Source organism: Dipteris shenzhenensis, chromosome 30, assembly GCF_047967505.1.
Source record: "Dipteris shenzhenensis isolate YYH24624 ecotype China chromosome 30, Dip_SZ_1.0, whole genome shotgun sequence".
Classification (NCBI taxonomy): domain Eukaryota; kingdom Viridiplantae; phylum Streptophyta; class Polypodiopsida; order Gleicheniales; family Dipteridaceae; genus Dipteris; species Dipteris shenzhenensis.
The window spans coordinates 33,364,721-33,382,374 of NC_141625.1; positions in this window are offsets into that span (position 1 = coordinate 33,364,721).

Here is a 17,654-nt window from a genome sequence, read left to right on the forward strand (position 1 = left end):
TACCCCTTTTCTATACAAATCTGTAAATTTTTTCCAAAACTATTTTAAATAGTCCCTTATGTATATTTATTTCTGTAAATTTTAGAAATAAAAAATATCCTTCTGTTGAACTCACGTGATAGGGTTACATATGATGAGTGACCCCCCCGAGCTTATTCTAAAGTCTCAAAGAATAAATGATAGCATAGCCTAAAGTTGAAGTTACATGCATCTTATTCTCACTTTGAGAATTGCCATATAATGGTATTTCTGATAGAAAAGGAGATTATAAAGGGAGATAAGCTTGGTGAGGGAGCATATGGGAATGTTTATAAGGTCTACGTGATATCCAAAATGCAACATGTACAAAAAACATGCAAATGTAAGTAAATTTCACTATTAAAATTTCAAAATAAATGCAATGACAAAGGATATGAAGCCAAATCTTCAAGCATCTAGGCAATATCTACTATGCAATTTGCACACAAAAAAAAAGATTCGGAGCCAAATATTCCATTGATTTTTGGTGATATGTTGTATATAATGATCATACTAACTTCAATATCTAATCATGAATGTTTGTTTCAAAATTAATGCCATTCATGTTTGTTTCAAAAGCCTAAAGTTGAAGTTACATGCACCTTATTCTCACTTTAAGAATTTCCAAATAATGGTATTTTTGATAGAAAAGGAGATTATAAAGGGAGATGAGCTTGGTGAGAGAGCATATGGGAATGCTTATAAGGTCCGCGTAATATCCAAAATGCAACATGTACAAAAAACATGCAAATATAAGTGAATTTCAGTATAAAAAATTCAAAATAAATGCAATGATAAAGGATATGAAGCCAAATCTTCAAGCATCTAGGCAATATCTACTATGCAATTTGCACACAAAAAAAAGATTAGCCAAGATCTAATGATCATACGAACTTCAATATCTAGTCATGAATGTTTGTTTCAAAATTCATGCTTTCATTAAATTCATGTTTTCACAAATTCATGCCATGCATGTTTGTTTCAAATTTCCTCTTTTTAGACCCCAAAATTGTGAGTGCAAAAAAAAGTTAGACTTGGGATTTTCCTAATACGGTCTTGTTAGACATTTTATTAATATGAATGTGAGTATTTATGATGACCCCCACTTTGACAATCTATCTAAAGGGGATGAATTTTAATGGATTACTTTCACATGTTGTTTGGAAAAAGGGTAATGGCATTTGTTTGCATTTGGTTTCCTCAAACATTGAAGACTGGTCTAGTAGTGTAATAGGCGACATTTTTTGATAGGAGACACACACACACATTGCCCTCTCTCACTCTCTTTCTCTCTTTCCCTCTCTTAGCTAGGGCAAGGTGATCCGGTCGTGCAGCCATCACCCAACCCTGACTGGAAAAAAAAAAAAAGCTCACAAGAAAGGAGTCAGCATTAGATGGAACTCATGCAAAACTTTGGAAAAATAGTAGGATCTCAACCTTTTATGGATCTCACCCAGAAATACCATGCGGTGTTACAAAATAGCATGTGATACCTTTGTACCAATAAAATTGCACCACCTGACATGCATGCATTTGTAGAATGCATCTCACTCGGTATCCCTAAACACCACATGGTAATACTCCAACTACACTGCATGGTGATTCATTTTACCACACAGTGTTTAAAAACCACATTTTGTTTTCTATTTAACCACATGGTGTGGGTTGATACCATGTGACGTATTCCCAATCAACCAATACACTTTGACTAGTTTTAAAAAATGTGTTTTTGGCATTTTGAATGTTCCCAAGCATTTTTAAAACAAAAAGCATGTTCTTTTGTTTAAAAAAACGTACTAAAAAAGCCTCATCCACCCAAACCTATTGTAATCTACCCCCCCCTCCTGCCAACCTTTTGCACATGCAATAGGTTTTGGGAGTGTGTGTGCGAAGGGGTTAGCAATCCCCACACCTGCAACACCCCCCCTCCTTCGCCCACTCGTGCAACTTATTGCGCATGCAATAGTTTGGGGGGGGATTGGGGGTGCAATCCCTTTGCCTTTCCTGCCTTAAGGGTATGTTCTTACGCCAAGACGGTTTGATGAAAGATGGTTTTATGCTTAAAGGTGTGTTTTTATACCAAGTAGGTTTATATATACACCCCTTTTCTAAGAGAATTGTTCATCCATTGATGTTCTAGCTTTAAAGATGGATTTTCTTACGGGTAAATATTTACACCAAGAAGGTTTATATGTACACCACCTTTCTAAGAGATTCGGTCATATAGTAATGTTCTAGTTTTAAAAATAGCATTATGATTATATTCATAATTTTTGGACTTTTTTAAAGTCAAGTTTTGAAATTGGGTCAATGTTTGCTTGGGTGTGGCCAATCATCGCGGAACTATTTTTGGAGCCATTTTGGGGCCACGATGCGATGCGCTTCTGGGTGAATATTTGAATTTTGCACAGACCCACGCACTCGTCGAAAATTTTCCCGACTTCATGAAGGCACATTGGCGTAATAATGAGACACAATCTATTTATATGCAATCTATCATTTTGAACACTACCACAATGTAGTATTTGGCTTGACCACCTATCATCGTGCAGCCTTTTGCTGCATCTTTGCCTACAACCCATGAAAATCATAGGTTGGCTTGGAGAGACCACCGCGCTGGTTGTTATTCTGAGCATCACCTCAGCGCAGTCTCTGGCCTAACGACCTATCATCGCCTAGAATTCAAGGTTGTCTTCGAGAGAACCGTGCTGGTTCTTGGAGTTATATCTCTGCTACCTATTTTTACATATTATAGGAGGAGGTCTATGATGACCAGTGCACTGGCAAATAGAAGGAGATCTATGACAGCCACTGTGCTAGTTCCTGGAGTTATATATTTGTGTACCAAGGAAAAGGTATTCCATTATGCAACCAAGCAAAATGCAATTGACGATATGGCCCTTGAGGGGTCCCCTTTAGGGGCAAGGGCCATATAGACATGCCATTTCTATCCAGTGGCACCCTCAAGGGCCATATCATCAATTGCATTTTCTAAAATTTTAATTGTATTTTTCTAGATGTATCTCCATGCAACCACAATGGTGGGTCGTTGGAGTTATTTTAGCGTGATTTTGGTCATAAACCAAGGAAATTGTAGTTCTTCTTTCCTGGCATTTCAGTCCTCATTGCAGTAAATATAAATGAGGGCAAAAGTGTAATTTATCGAGTGAAAATTGAGCAAAAGAGATTACAATGTGCATCTACATCCAATAACAGGTTATATCAAAATTAACAACTTATACCGAGCAAAAATTGAACAAAGGATCTTACATTTATAAAAACTCCGCAATTGCTGAGAGCCTTTAAAGGCCAAAAGATTGCAGCTAGTGACCATAACCATTCAAATATAAAAGTTAACAACCGTGCATACTGAGAGTCTCAAATTGAACAAAAAGAGATTACATAAATGTAATAAAAACTCAACAATTGCTGAGAGCCTTAGAGACCAAAACATTACATCCAGTGAGCCCAAAGATTGTTGAGAGCCTTAGAGGCCAAAAGATTACATCCAGCCATTGCTAAGAGCCTCATTTGAGTAAGAGAGAATTTGTACAACTTAGTTTTTTGCCAATCTAGCTTGTTGCATTAAAAACATTTAGGGAGCCAAAGAAGGATACGATGGAGAGGCCGAAGACCATGCACATTGCTAGAACTCTGATTATGGCCCCCCCAACAAGTAACTGCCAACCCATAAATGTGTCTTCAAAAAGTACTTTCCTTGTAGCTTAGGTGGAGTGTTAAGGAATCTAGGTAATGCTATTGTATTCAAATCCATACCATCTACAATAACACACATGTACTCATTTTGTTGAGAATTATCTTGCTCCTTCCAAAATGCATATTTTATTCTAGAATGCCGAACAATTCCATGATAAAATTCCCTCTTTTTATTCGTAAGCTTCTCTATCAGTGGAGACGTTGCACTCTCAAATGCTTGCTTTAGACCATCATAGTCTCTACACTTTGACATTTTTTGCCTCTTTGGGATTTAAACATGTCCAAATATCTTCTTCCAAAGAGTATACAATTTGTGAAAAGATGTCTGAGCATGCCCTCTATGCCTCTGTGTTTAATTTCTCCAATAGACTTAACTACTTTTTTTGTCAAACCTATCGAAAGATGCATTTCAAAAAGATGGGATTGAGATAAAACATTTTCATGAATGTAGTCTCTGAAAAATTCTATTAGTGGCGAGACCATTGAGTCTCTTGTTTTGGGCCTTCCTGTGTTTCCATGAGTGTTAAATTTTACTCCATACTTTTCTTTATTAGCCAAATCCCAGTATGTGCCATGTGATAATCCTATCGTAATGCAATATGCATTATTCCAAATACTTTTTTCATTTATGAGAGGCTTTATATATTTTCCAAAACTTTGCCTTTTCTTGTCAGTTACCAGAACACAAGAGAGCCTCATGAGTAGATATTCATTTCTTTTACTCCTCTCTTTTGCCACGCCTATTCTCTGCAAACATTCATGTCATGTAAGTTAATGGAACACATACATCTGCACTTGCAACATGTATGTTGCATTGCTTTTAGCATAACATCTTCATTCGTTACTCTTATTCTCTTTGGTTGCTTTTATAGAAATGCCTGGACTAGCTTTCTTTTCATGCATATGTATGTCCTTTTTTGTTTCTTTAGTACATCCTTATTTGAATTTGTACACTTCTCCCAGTCAAATTTTTTTGTCACTTTGTTTTCATGGGATGTTGCATCCTTGATCTTATCACAGTCAAAGTCAAATACCAAATAGTCCTTTGTTGATTTCATTCTTATCTTTTAATATATTTTAGGAACAGTTGATAAAATATCCATGTCATGGATATGTTTGATAAGCCAACACTTTTGACCTCTTTGCCCTTGTCAATATGTGTGAATTCATCCACTCTAGATAAGACATCACTTCTGAAACCAATTGCTTTCTCCACACCAATGAACTTATCCCCTCCCGATAGGATATCACTTCTATAGTTAAGTGCACTGTAATCATCCAAGTTTGAGGGGGCAACACTGATAATATCTTTATCCTTCTTGACATGCATGAATTCACTGACTCTAGATAAGACATCACTTCTGAAATCTTTTACCTTCTCAATACCACCACTAAACTCATCCACTTTTGATAAGATGTCACTTCCATAGATGATTGCATTGAAATCATCTAATTCTGAAGGGATAACACTTTTGATGTCTTTTCCTTTCTCAAAATGCATGAATTCATCCACTTGAGATAAGGCATTGCTTTTTCTTTCTTGGTGCCAATGAACTCATCCAATCCTGATAAGATGTCACTTGTATACTTGCATCCATTGAAATCATCCATGTCTAAAGGGACAAATCTTGGCTCATTGTTGGCATACTATTTAAACCCTTTGAATTGTAGTATACCTTATCTTTATCATTGAAAACCATATGTCCTTTTTTAATCTTCAAAAATTGCATGCTCCATCTCAAATCCTTTCCTTCCTCATAATAGGGACCATCCAATGACACTACATTATCATCCATACCATCATTATTAACTTTCACAATCCTCATCTGTGCAAATGACCATTGATCCACCTGTTCAAACCTCAAAACTCGACCTTCCGCTATGCTCTTATTTGCAAAGGATATCATTTGCAAAATATATCCCATTTGACTGAGGGGTCATCACCTAGGCATGTCCATCATAAGGGAAGGAAGAGCAAGTAGGGTCGCTTATGTTGTGCTGACTCGGGAAATGTAGACGAGTTAGCACACTCACATCCCTACAGGTCTCGACTTCGTCCCGAGACCCAGTACTAGCTAGGTCCCTTGCCCTCTCCTACTCCCACTACTACTCCTCACTCCGTAAGCGCTCGCAGTAACACCACTCGCTCTGACTTTGCCACTACCATGAGTCCTCCTTACCCGATCGAGAACCTGTCTTATGAGATCACGGTTGCTGGAGAGATATTAGAAAATAAAAAGGGCTCAGCAGTGATGGCCACCATGAGGCAGTTGATGAGCCACCCCTTCAGGAGCGGCATAGCTACTGACTGGTGGTACCAAGATGACCAAAAGAAGCAGGCAGTCATCGATAAATTGAAAAGACAATATCCTAACCCCCCAAATTGGGAGTTCAATTCGGATTACATGAAAGAGCACATGGGGGTCCTCTTGAAGCATCGTAGGTCAACCTTGCATACTTCCATCACAAAGGGGAAGGCTAACCCAATTGGACAGACAAAGCTGACTAGAAGTTTTTCAAGAAGCAATACAGGGACCATCCCAAACTATTCAAGCGTCAGAGGAGGGCTGCCTAGACTCTGTAGGTACTTCGCACTTTGGTTCAAGCGGACGGTTGGTGTTCGAGGAAACTGTGGTAAGTCTACTTCTTCTCATTTAATGTATTGTTCTATTTGTTTTACCACATATTGCATGCACTTTATCTAACTCTGTTAAATTGGCCCACAGCAAGCTGCAATGGGTCACCTTCCCATAGACATAGAGACAAGACACGGGTTTTGCATAGGAATGAAGCCATGGTTTATTAAGCAGGAGGCCCTGGGAGCGACGATCGATTGGGCTGAGGTGGCTGCTCGCACGGTATAAGTCTACTCGTACTTAAAATCTCACTTTTTAAACTATTTTGTTCTTTAAGTTCCAATCTAATTTCCAATTAATATGGTTTCACTCTTAGAATCAAAGCTCAAACGTCCCATCAGTGGACGTGAGCGATGATGAGGAGGGATTAGGATTACACAGCTTCGATGAGGGCCAAGGATCAGGCGCATCTCACAAGGGCCAGGGATCTCAAGCCAACGCAACGAGGACGAGGACGATGATTTGGATGAGTAGTAGTATAGTAGTAGTAGTAGTTTGCATATACTTCGCCATGTAAATGCTTTTGTATGTCTGCTTGTTTGAGCGATTTTGTATCACCCTTTTTGAAAGGATAATTTTGTAACAAACAATGTTGTATATCTTCGACATGTATATGCTTCTGTTGCTTGGTTTGTTTGAGCGATTTTGTATCACTCTTTTCATAAGGTAAATTTTGTAAGAAACAACATTCTTTTGTAATTATCAAAGAAAAAACATTAGTGGGCAAAACAGGGCTTGATGTGGCCCTATTTAGCCCCACTAATGTTTTCTTTAGCTTCTGTTAATCGTCGCTATATAGCGATGTTTCCCACAGTGTTGCTATATAGTGATGTTTACTAGCATCGCTATATAGCGACCGTTCTTTTCCAATGCTAATACCGACATCAATACTGACCTTTGCGCCCGTTAAAAAAAACATTTTTAGTGTAAAAAAGGTCGGTATTTCCGTTGGAAAAGGGCCTGTGCCTTGTAGTGTATCCAAGTTACAAACATCTTGACAAGTTGCAATTTGTATAATTCTTTAAGGGTAATTCCCAATGTCAATAGTCATAGAAGACCCATGTAAAATTTCTCCTTTAAAAAACCTCTATTCTACTATTAAGTCTTATCGACTAGTTTCAAGGAAATTTTTGGCATATCCTAAGTAGGGACACTTTCAAGTTAGTGATTAAAGCTCCCCAAGTCATAAGTTCATGTCCAAAGTAGATCAACCATGCCATTCCCTAATTTAAACAGATATAAATGCTAAGAGAATCTATTACATTTCTCGTCCTCTTCTTTTACTTGTAATAGAGTATATAAGTAATATAATAGTTCCATGGAGAGACCATCCATATGGTCAATATGAATAAAATAGTCCGAGTGCAACTACTTGATCCCCCCGGTACCAGTAGTTGTAGCATAGTCTAGTAGCAACAATCCTATTTCGTAGGGTGAGCTACTTGAACATCATCTACTTTGGATATTTACGTGCAATAGTTATGCACATGTAGTTTGCGAGAGACCCGTCTTTATGCATGAATTTTCATTCCTTCCCAACAGTTTCTCACCTGAGTTGTTGCTTCATGAGATGTGTTGTTTCTCAGTGTAATGAAATCTACAGTAATAGCTTACATAGGTGTCTACGTACATAGACTCTACTTGTGCTTCTTTATCTAGTACAGTCGTCCCAGTGCTTTCTCTTTTCATAGATCTCGCTTTCTAGTATATAGGCAAGTAAAGGTCACCTCGTAGAAGGAACTGGCATCACTGAAGTTCATGCAAGTGAATCCCTGAATAAGGGCCCATGATAACACATGAAATGTAGAATGCATGAGAAACTTAGTTCCTAAAATTTTATAAGGCTTATCTTATTATCACAAGCCTCACAGGAGGCGAAATAAGGCCTGAGATAGTAGTGTGGTCTACCCAAGGCCAAAACAATAAATTAGGGATGATCTGAGGTGTCCTTGCAGAACAATTTCACTGAGAAGATCCGTTCCTACCTCAGAGACAACAGAAGGTCCATGAGTGAGGAATTCGAACATAATGGACCACCAAAGGTCCAAGCATGACCATTGAAGCTCCTGTTCATGACCATATATAATGAAATCTAGTCACGTAGATATGCAATGAATGAATATAGGAGAGAGCTCTCTATGCTCTGTGTGTTTCTGAACAAAGCCACAATGTATGAGAGTGCCCGTGAGATAATCTCTGGTCCTTCATGATTGCCACTATAGGAGAGCCAGTGCATAAGGTCTCAGAAGTTGGATACTAGCGATGATCTCAGGAATGTTTTCGTGTTTAGCACAAGTGAAGGCAGGTCCTAGATACAATTTCTTAGACAAGTAGCAGAACTAAAACAGGCTAGAGTTGCGCACTCTAGCTGTAGTTTTAGCTTCTGCTTGGGGACTTCATAGAGTCAGTAAGTTAAGGGCTCTGAGGAAGAATGCATAAGCCAACAGTAGATTCCATCGCCTATAGAAAATTAGAACACTAGTTTTTGGCCCACTTTTGGCTTCAGTAAAAAGATAGGAAGATTACAAGGCATCTGGTTGAAGGCTCGCTATACTGCACTAATGAGCAGTTTTTTGAGTGCTACGATGCACTTCCGAAAGTATCATTTGCTCGGGGGGGTCACTCAGCATATGTAACCCTATCACGTGAGTTCAACAGAAGGATATTTTTTATTTCTGAAATTTACAAAATAAATATACATAAGGGACTATTCAAAAGAGTTTTGGAAAAAATTTACAGATTTGTATAGAAAAAGGGTACATTTTATTAATGAAAATTTTACAGATAAGGGATTTTAGAAATAGGCCTTGAACACACGTGATATAGAGGGTTTACACATAGTGACCCCCTTGAGATCATTTGTATGTTCTCTAGATAGACTGCTTGGGAATGTAGTGCTAGAGCTATGAAGGAGAAGAAAATGCATCAGTGGGTATTGTAAAAGAGACCAACATCCATTTCACGAGAGGGTGAGGAGATCTCTCTAGAGAGAATTTTGGGAGGAGGGCGAATCACTCATGAGATGAAGGAAAGTATATGTCCTTGGTCCTCATAGTTCCTTCTTTACTACATCTACTCACCATTACCAATGTAGTGGTCCCAACAATGGCACTTTGCACTTTGTCACTTTGTCACTCCAAAAGTTCATGTATACCTCATGAATTTAAAATCTAGGGAATTTACTTTTAATAGAGTATATAAGTAATATAATAGTTCCAAGGAGAGACCATCCATATGGTCAATACGAATAAAATAGTCCGGGTGCAACTACTTGATCCTCCTAGTAAATGGTCGCCTCGTAAAAGGAACTGGGATCACTGAAGTTCATGCAAGTGAATCCCTAAATAAGGGCCCATGATAACACATGAAACATAGAATGCAGGAGAAACTTAGTTCCTAAAATTTTATCAGGCCTATTGTATTATCGCAGGCCTCACAGGAGGCAAAATAAGGCCTGAGACAACAGTGTGGTCCACCCAAGGCCAAAAAAATCAATTAGGGATAATCTGGGGTGTCCTTGTAGAATGAGTTGACTGAGAAGATCCGTTCCTGCCTCAGAGATAGCAAAGCAAGGTCCATGAGTGAGGAATTTGTGTATGAAAACAATACAACATCTGTGCTCAATAGATAACAGGATCTTGTACGCAAGAGAGAAAAGCAGATAGTATGGAGAATCAAAATTTTTATTACTATAAAATTGATACAATAGATGGCGCTACCTCCCAGCCATGTGCTCCTATGTGAGAAGCTTCGATGGCATGCTCGAAACAATAGAGGATGGAGGTTGGATGCTAAGGAATCAGGGTTGCTATAGCCAGTGATAATAATGGGCTTCACGGGCTTGCTCTTATATAGCCACCAGTCGTAGTCAGTTAGACCCAATTGGGTGACCGACCCAGTCCACCCAAAACGGTCGACTGGATCGGTCTCGAAATAGGCCACCAATGACACGATAGAACCGTGGTGCAAAATAGAGAAAGTAACCTACGGTCAACCATCCGGGATCATCAGGCTCTCCAAACGGGCCCTGCAACCCGAGAGTGGGGGCTGCCCTGAGAAATGCTCCATCTACCCTCAGTGCGGTCAGTCATGGTATGCCTTCCCACACTTGCATGTAGCCTAGTTGGTAGTGTGCCAACTCTATCTGAAGCCGTCTAGCCATCAGGCCACACATGGCCCCATCTAGTGTCCAAACCAGGACCTACCGGATAACTGAGCTACTCAAATGCCTTCTCCTCATATGGGAGGCTTACAAGTAGAGTTAGCTAGTTCCCGCATAGTTACACGAGAGTGGAGCATTGATATCTAACACCCCCCCTCAATGTCCACCTGCAAGTGAGCTTACTTTCTCGGCCCAATGCCAAGTCGATGAAGATGCCTCTCCAGCAAGTCTCTTCCAAGAGCCTTCATGAAGATGTCCACAGCATTCTCTGTAGTCGGACAGTACACCATTTCTGGTAAGAAACCTTCAGCTGTACATTTCAGAGTTTTTGGATGTGATTGTTTTGTGCATGTCCCTAATGCTAACAGGACCAAATGGGAACCGAAGAGCCGGAAGTGTATTTTCTTGGGCTACAGTGAAGAGGCGAAGGGTTACCATCTCTATAATCCTATTACCAAGAAGGTAATAGTAAGTCGTGATGTGGTCTTCTCAGAATAGCCGCATCAATTGGAGGAGGATGCTTCCTTCCCAGACAACCAGGACCAGGATATCCATCCAGTACAACCACCAACAGCAAACCAAACTCCCCCAACGGTGCTTGGGAGGATTCAAGATAAAGAAGAGGAAGAAGAGCCTGCAGAACCACAATGGCAACGGCCATTCCCGAAGTGGGTAAAGTAGTTTTTGGATGGTAGAGAACCTCCAACCATTGAGGAGGAACCATCTGAACATCACCGGTCCAAGAGCTTAGAGGAGCAAAGAAGGGCGTAGGAACACCTAGTCTATGCTTTGATGACAGAGGTGATCCGTGCTGAAGAACCCAAGTGTCTTGAAGAGGCACAAGGTGATGATAGGTGGATGGAGGCTATGCAGTCGGAGTATGGCTCCATAATGAAGAACAACACTTGGGACCTTGTGGATTGACCACCAAGATGCAAGGTAATCGGCACCAAGTGGGTGTACAAGACTAAGTACAAGTGCGACGGGACGTTGGATAAGCACAAGGCTCGCCTTGTGGCAAAATTATTCGTATAGGTACATGGTTTTGATTATCAGGATATTTTTGCTCCCACAGCTCAACTAACCACAATTCGCAGTGTTTTGGCTTTAGCAGCATAGGAAAGTTGGCCTGTGTTTCAAATGGATGTAAAATCTGCATTTCTGAATGGAGATCTCAAGGAGGAGGTATACGTGGAACAACCACCAGGTTTTGTGATCCCCAGTTCAGAAGGTAAAGTCTGTAAACTGAACAAGGCACTTTATGAGTTGAAACAGGCCCCACGAGCATGGTACCAGCAGATTGATGCCTACTTTCTGCAAAACTGATTCAGGAGGAGCCCATCTGATGCAAATTTGTATGGCTTGCAGTGGAGTCATCCCGTTCATAGCCTTCGTGTAGCTACGATTCAGAATGTAAACTGCCGTGTTACATGCTTCAGCCCAGAAAGTCTTTGGCAAATCTTTCCCTTTCATCATACTCCTCCCAATTTCACAAATGACATGCATCTTGTGCTCTGCTACTCCATTTTGCTGCGATGTATGTGGCAGGGGTTTTTGCCTCTTGATCCCGTGACTTTTGCAGTAACTTTCGAATTCACTTGTTGATGTGAACTCACCACCTCTGTCTGATCTCAACTTCTTCGCCTTCCTCCCCATTTCTTTCTCAACTGTTACATGCCATTCTTTGAACTTACTAAAAGCCGCATCTTTAGTCTTCAGGAAGTATATCCATATCCTTCTACTGTAGTCATCGATCAACATCATGAAGTAGTAGGAACCACCCAAAGCTTCCATCTCCATCTTTTCGCAGAGGTTCGTGTGAACGAGATCTAGAGGAGCCTTTGCCCTACTGGCCTCTTTAGGAAAGGGCTGGCGATGCTACTTGCCCATCATGCAAGCTTCACATACATCAGGCAGATATGTAATTTTTGGTAGGTCTGCAATCATTCCACTTTTATGCATCTCCTTTAAATAACTAAGGTTTAGATGACCAAACCTCTCATGCCACAGCTTAGTGTTGCTCACACCGGCTCGAGCATTGAAGGCTGAGAGTTTATAGATGTTGTTGCACCGTGTACCTTTACCAATGACCTTCCCTTAAAGATCCAAAATCTGTGCGCCATTCTTATCGAAGTAAACTTTGAGGTCCCGATCCATGATCGTAGAAATGGACAACAAGTACCTCTTGATATCTGGCACATAAAGAACATCAGACAACTGTTTTACATCTCCATTTGACTTGAGAGCAATCGTACCTAATCCTTTTGCTGGACATTTTGCAACATCGCCGACTGCTACCGGGATATTCCCTACTGGATGTAGAGAGGTATACCAACCCTTCCGACTGGTCATGTGGTGCGATGCACCACTGTCAATAATCCAAGGTTCATCCGCAGGTACATGAACTACCTCTGTGCAAATCTCCTCAATTGCTACAAACATCTCTACTGGTACTGCCTGTGTGTTGTTGCTGGACTCTTTCTTTATCCGTTCTTCTCATTTGCAATCTTCTTCCGGTACTCATTCTACTTGTGCCCTTCCCTGTTGCAATAGAAGCACTTGATCTTCTTCTTTCTCTTTTTATCATCAGAAGAAGATGGGTTACCAGAGTCCTTACCCTTACCTTTCCTTGATCCAGCCGAGAAAGCCGAATCTTCTCCAATCCTCGTCTTTTGACGCATCTTCTCCTCCGGAAGCATTGCGCTAAAATCCTCAAAGTTGAGGGCCGGATTTCTGTTTTGCGTATTCAGTGTCGTAACAAGACCATCATACTTTGGCCGGAGAACCCATATGCACCTTCGTGCTAGATTCTCACTGGTGATGGTGATGCCAATCGGAGTCATCTGATCGCGCAGATTCTTCACCCTGATGATGAACTTCTCTGCCATTTCAGACTCAGACAGTTTCTCGTTCACGAGTTGAGTCTCCAAATTCTGAATCCGTGTCTGATTCGTGGTCTTGTACTGATTTTTCAAGACCCTCTATGCCTCCTCCGCTGTGGTGACATGTTGAATTAATACCATGATAGAATACTTACATTGCAAACAATAGAACACATCGCATCTGCATTTCTTCTTGTCCACGCAAGAATCTCATCCGCAGTTGGTACTATCTGTTGTTCTGCATTGGCTAGATTCGGCCTCACAACCGGCTTCACGTCCACCCCAGTAGCAGTATCCCAAAGCTCGTATGGTCTTCATCTTGAACTTTTAGACTGGATAGTTAGTGCCGTCCAACTTTTTGCTTTCGCCGAATGGTGGGATTTGCAGTCTTGTAGGCTGGGCCATCTCTCACAATCTGCTCACAAACAGAAACATACTACCAATCTTCTTGCTAGAGCCCAAGCTCTGATATCATGTAAGAAAACAATACAATGTCTGTGCTCAACAGATAACAGGATCTCGTATGCAAGAGAGAAAAGCAGATAGTATGGAGAATCAAAAATTTGATTACTATAAAACAGATACAAAAGATGGCGCTGCCTCCCAGCCGTGCGCTCTTGTGTGAGAAGCTTCGATGGCATGCTGGAAACAGTAGAGGACGAAGACTGGATGCTAAGGAATCAGGGTTGTTATAGCTAGTGATAATAATGGGCTTCACAGGCCTGCTCTTATATAGCCACCAGTCGTAGTCAGTTAGAACCAATTGGGTGACCCACCCAGTCCGTCGAAAATGGTCGACTGGAGGTCAATCCCGAAATAGGCCACCGATGACACGATAGAACCATGGCGCAAAATAGAGCAACTTACCTATGGTCTCCATTCGGCCCAGAGCCATCCGGGATCATCTGAGGCTCCAAATAGGCCCCTGCGACCTGAGAGTGGGCTGCCCCGAGAAATGCTCCATCTACCCTCAGTGCGGTCAGTCATGGGATGCCTTCCCGCACTTGCATGTAGCCTAGTTGGCAGTGTGCCAACTCTATTTGAAGCCATCTAGCCATCAGGCCACACATGGCCCCCATCTGGTGTCCAAACCAGGACCTACTGGATAACCCAGCTACTCAAATGCCTTCTCCTCATATGGGGGGCTTACAAGTAGAGTTAGCTAGTTCCCGCGTAGTTACACGAGCGTGGAGCATTGATATCTAACAATTTGCACATAATGGACCAAGGTCCAAGCATGACCACTAAAGCTCCTGTTCATGACCATATATAATGAAATACAGAGAGTTTTGGCCAAGAACACACTCGCTTGATGAGGAGGATGATATAGATGCTTGCACTAATGCGTTCCAAGGCTATGAGGAATGGAATGATCACTATTGCAGGCCTCTAAAAGGTAATCCAAGGGAAGAGTTTAAACCAATTGTGGATGTTAAGCAAGGTCACTTCATCTTCATGAGGCCATTAGACCCTGTATACCCCATATGGCTTGGGGTTGCTATATCAAGTGCGGAGATGGATGCTGCATCTCCTAAAATTCAATATTGGGCACCATCAGTCAAGAGAAAGGCACTCATTGATGCAGATGCCTATGTTGTGACTGTTGGAACAAGTTTTGGGTAGAGAATAGGTTGGATCCATAGGTATGGGTATGGGAGTGTATTGATGCGATCATCTGGTTAACATCAAAAGCCATAAATAGACCCAAGAATATTAAGATTCCTTAGAGTGTATGTATCAAAGCACAAGAGAGCTTGTTTGGTATTAGAGCATAGAAAATGGTGATAATTTTCTCCCTCTTGGTCTCCAAAACTTCCATTGTAATGCGTGTTCATGTGATGTTTCTCAAATGTTGTTATCTTGTCAATGGATATTTGCATATTATTAATATGACAATTTTCAAAAGCTGCCTTTCACCAACAACTACTTTGTTTCTAGTGGTTCACAATGCATGGTGCTTGTTGACACCACCAACTAGTGATTATTAACACCTTAAGTAAAATATACATGTTGTCCCCAAACACTTTGTTCTGATTGTTATACCCAATGAAACGTTTCAGACCCAATCAATTTTTTCATAATCATTAGAATCGCCCAATATTAGAATATTCAATATTCACAAAATTCCCACAATCAATGAAAATTTTCCCAAATTTAATGAAACCTTTCCGAATTTTAATGAAATCCACCCGATTTCAAAATTTCCACAACGCAAATTTTGTCCCACTTTTTCTAATATAGTGTTTAATCACGTGAATTTTCTTTTGATTATGCATTGTAATGACATATTTCACGCAATCACGAGCACAATCATGCCTTCATGGTATTCGGTGGCTATGATCTATCAACCGGCATACTACTGATAGTAGTTCCAAAACTACCGCCAATAGTCTTACTTCAAACTACTACTCGTACTCGTAGCAATACCGTCGGTAATAAAATAATCAGTGATAGATTTAATAGTACCGCCAGTACAAGTAATACTACCACTGGTACTTCCCTTGTTACTAGCAATAATAGGCTTACTACTGACTGTATCTTGTGCATAACCATTGGTAGTACTACTGGCTCAAGTTATTATACCACCACCGGAATCATTTTCACCATTGTTGGATTGAGAAGAGTTAAAAACTCCTCTCTCCAACTTTAGGACGACGGGCTTGGTCCGGGAAGTGGTTCCTAGTCCCGCAACCTAAACAAGATGGGGTGTTATTTGGGACCACGACCTAGATCCAGGTTCCCTCAGATCTCCACATCAAGTGGGGATTATTTTGTCATCTTTTAAAAAGAATTTATATAGCATGTTCTATATCTATGCATTAAAAATATTGAATGAATCTTTTTCATGCAATCATGATGCATGTGTCTGCATTGAAAATAGTGAAGGAATCTTTTGCATTCATGCATGATCATTGATTTGCATTCCTTTTTGTTTTTTTAATTTAATGCATAGGGTTGGCACGCAAGGGTTTAGAGTCACTAGTTCTTAGGGTTGGTATGCAAGGGTTTAGAGTCACATGGTTGCTTGCTCACTATTGTGTGGTAAAATGCATCTATGTGCAAGGGTCAATCATTCAAGCTTTTTGCAAGTTTCAAGGCCCAATCTTTCCACACACATAGCATCACCTTCTTGCAAGGATAGCCCCAATGGCTAAGACCAAGAAAAAACCAAGGGAAGAGATGAGTAAGGACCAAAAAATAATAACTATGAGAAGCATTCGTGATGCCTTTTTTGTGAGTATGCAATATGCAAGAGAGTGAGATGCAAACAAAAGTATCTAGCCTAGAAGGAATCAATAGTATGAAGAGAATGATTCTCAAGGATGCTAAGAGCATTTTGCAATCCGAAGGCAATGAGAATCTTGTCAACTTCCAATGCAATGGGAGAGTGATGGAATGATTTGGGTTGATAGTTTCATTGGAAATATAGAGACGTGCTTCAAGGAATTGTGTAATGTGGATCCGACCCTTGCCCAAGAGTTTGACATAGTAAGGTGACACAATGGATGGATGTGTGGGCTCAATACAAGCATAAGCTGCATGTGTCAGATTGACGAGTGAAGGTGGCTATGAGCTAGGATAAGAAGGCCACATCTTCCTGTGGTCAAGCCACATCCCTAGCCACAAGTGAAAAGCATGCAACCTCTAGATCCTCTCAGCCACCATTGAAGGGCGATGACCTCCAAAGATCCCAACACATAGCAATTAACATAATCAATGTGTCTTTCTTGACATACCTCACTAAGAAAGAGATAGAAGTTGGTGAGAAGGTGGGATCAGTGGCATATGGGGCTGGCAAGAAGTTGGTAAGAAGTTGGCAAGAAGGTGGGCTCAGTGCGCTTGGTAGGATCCCCAGGGTTTTGATATCATGGGAAATATGCGGACAAGAACTACAAGGGCAATATTGGGGCTCACACATGAGAGTGAAGGAGGTAATAACATATGCAGATCTGACATCCAAGACTTCTCTATGTGATTGCAAAAATCGTAAAAGAACCACTGTGGACCATCACATCATATTTCAATGGTGGTAAGAACAATGAGAGCAATAGCCAATTAGTATCAATAGTGATCCATATTGATCCTTCAACATTATATATACTCATCAACATCAAAGTACCCAAATATCCTTTATCAATGCATGCCTTGTAGATGACATCTTGCTCAAAAAAAGAACAAAGCCAGGCTGCAATTGCTTCTCTCTGGTGACGCTGGGTCTGGGAAAAGTACATGCTACTG